This window comes from Brassica oleracea, chromosome C9 (genome assembly GCF_000695525.1).
Source record: "Brassica oleracea var. oleracea cultivar TO1000 chromosome C9, BOL, whole genome shotgun sequence".
Taxonomy (NCBI): domain Eukaryota; kingdom Viridiplantae; phylum Streptophyta; class Magnoliopsida; order Brassicales; family Brassicaceae; genus Brassica; species Brassica oleracea.
In genome coordinates this window covers 18150667-18153847 of record NC_027756.1, presented here as the reverse complement: position 1 = coordinate 18153847, position 3181 = coordinate 18150667, and positions in this window count along the sequence as shown.

The window sequence follows — 3181 nt, the reverse complement described above, 5'->3', positions numbered from 1 at the left end:
GTTCGATTAGTTTTCTCCAGATCATGAACTTTTAAGATACCAGACAGCTGATCAAACTTCATCTCATCAGTATTAACGGCTATATCCAGTACAGCCTTGTAAGCTTCGAATCGTGGAGGTAGGCATCTTAACAGTTTTTTCACCAAATCCTTCTCATCATATTTCTTTCTAAGAACTGAAGCTTCGCTAGCAAGTTCACTGATCTTTGAAATGAATCCGTCAATCGGTTCATCATCCGTCATGCGAAAGTTTTCAAACTTTGAGGCTAAGTGATCGATCCTTGTTCTCCGCACGCTAGTATTCCCTTCAAAGTGATTGGTCAAAATATCTCATGCCTCTTTACCAGATTCACAGCCTTGGATGATTTTGAACTGGTCCAGATCCACCGAAGAAAAGATTGCAGTGAGGGCTTTAGAGTTGAACTTCGATGCTGCCTTCTCTTGATCAGTCCACCTATCCTTTGGCTTTGGGGCCAAGGTTTTGTCATCGGTCATCATTGTAGGGACAGACCAACCTTCCTCTACTGCGGTCCATGCATCCTCATCAATTCCTCTGATCAACTGTCGCATCCTTGCCTTCCAATGACCGAAGTTGCAACTGTCCTGCATGATAGATTTATGAATCCCGTATAGTTCCTTCATGGTGTCCATGAAATCCGCAAGATCTCAACCTGCTAGTAGTATATGATACCACAGAGGTTTCCTGCTCTGATACCAAATGAAAGTTCAGAGACTACCAGTTACAGGAACAAAAACGCAGGATACCAAGAACGCTTTCTTGTATATTAGAAATCTGTTAAACAATCTTCCTAGATCTGTTTAATCCGAATTACTCTCAGTCACACACGACTAGAGACGGACCAATTTCTAATCTCACAAAACAGAAATACGAGCTGCACACAAGGTCACTCGTATTTCTTCAGCTCTCAAGAACAAACCTCTTGCTCTAGCTTTTTCAATCTTAAACGGCTAACCTAGATCTACCCAAAGTAATCAGGTTAAATATCCTTAACATAATATTCTATCTTTCCTAATATTGTGATAAGCCCAAATCTTCCAGATCTCATTTGCTTCACGCCAAAATAATATCCTGGAACCAATGAGACACTGACATGTCATCGTCTCATAACTGATTTGTAACCGCGAGTTACACATCCATCAACTCGTGTAACACCTCCTCTTTTTCACGATCCGACAGGCTCCTTTTCCTGAGCTTACATTTGTTGCAAGTGGTCACCATGCAACAGTGCTCTATTCCCCCAGCGGTCAGCGCGCACACACCGACTCTGATAGTTACTCCGTCTGAAATCCATAAGAACTAAAAGTGGTGGTTATTATTACGAAGGCCTTTCTTACCTCTCATCACAAGCACCTTTCATTATTCTTGATCTTATCAATCTCTGATCGATCGAGATCAACCTCCGGGAAGAAACAGCTTTGGTTGTGGTGCGATGATCGGTGAGCTTTACTACAAAATTACTAAATCAAGCAAGATCCATGGCTTCCGTGAAGGAACCTGCCCGAGTGTTGGAGTTGGAGTTCGTTTTAGTGAAGGAGGGTTTGGTGCAATGATGGGGAAACACAGTTTAGCTGCAGATACGTTTTGGACGCGACTTTTGTAGACGCAAACGGAAGAATCTACAAGCGGTAAGAGAGAAATGGGAGAACATTTGTTCTGAGGGAGTAGAGGAGGGGAACAGCCAGCTTTGGTGCTGTACTTTGATGAAAAGTGAAGTTAGTTAGTGTTCCAGAGAAATTTACTTGCTTCACAAGGTATCTACAGGTAACACAAAACATGATGAGAATCGTTCATAGAAACACTGATCCGACCAATTTGTTTCAGAATTGAGCAGATTGGTCCTCCTTTTACTGTGTAAGATTGATTCTTAGCTAAAAACCAATCTCTTTTTTATTATTTGAAGAGCATTATTAACAATTAACCTTATCCCCATGTGTGATTAACCAAAATGCCATTACTTATGTGTCATCATGAGAATCATTCTCACAACCTTTATTAAATAATCCTTCCTTGCCTAGACTAATTACATGTAATGCCACTATTTATTATTTGGATCCTTTCATACAATATACAATATTATTCTTTATTGCATTACTAAAAACCAATTGATAGTTGTAAATAATATATGAATTGTTATTACATTACTACAATTATGGTGTACACTGACGGTTATTAACAATACACTTAGACAACTACGAAAGGTTGTCTTTCCCAAATATGGTGTGGCATAATATTAGTGTATTTTTCGATGTGTATACTTCATTATTTTACAAATTCGTAGTATAATATTAGTGGATTCTTCGATATATATGTTGTATTATTTTATAGAAGTTAGCATACATTAAGTGTATTTGTCTTAGCTATTATATCATGGCTATATAAAAAATTTCGATAGCTAAGACAAAAATCCATATTTTTATAATATATTGTTAATAATCATGTTCTTGAGTGATTGTAAAATACATTCAAGAACGAATTTCATATTAAATTGTTTGCAATCCCTTAACTTTTGCAACAAGACATTTTCATTACAAAATTAACATAAATGCTGACAGACATCAATTTGGAAATTTATATAATTCTTTCCGGTTAAGTTTAAAGTCAAATATCATGTTCTTTACGATTCATAAATGATACATGACATTTTTTAGGGACACGATTCATAATTATGTTCTACTATAAACATTGGTACGTGCCATTAATTTTGATTAATTTGTTTTGTATTTGATGGGATACGTGACATTTATTTTGGGATTGAGCAATAGAAACTCGATTATATTGTAAAATCAAAATATCGTACGCAATCTCGAGTGATTGTAAAATACATTCAAAAAGGAATGACATATTAAATTTCTTTCAATCCTTTAACTTTTGCAACCAGATTTTTTTTATTACGAAATTAACATAAATGGTGTAGACATTAAATATGGAAATTTATATAATTCTTTCCGGTTAAGGTTAAAGTCAAATATCATTTTTAATATGGATTTATTTTATTTTGGCTCCTTTCAAAAATCCATATTTTTATAATATATTGTTAATAATCATGTTCTTGAGTGATTGTAAAATACATTCAAACATGAATTCCATAATAAATTGTTTGCAATCCCTTAATTTTTGCAGCAAGACTTTTTTATTACAAAATTAACTTAAATGCTGACAT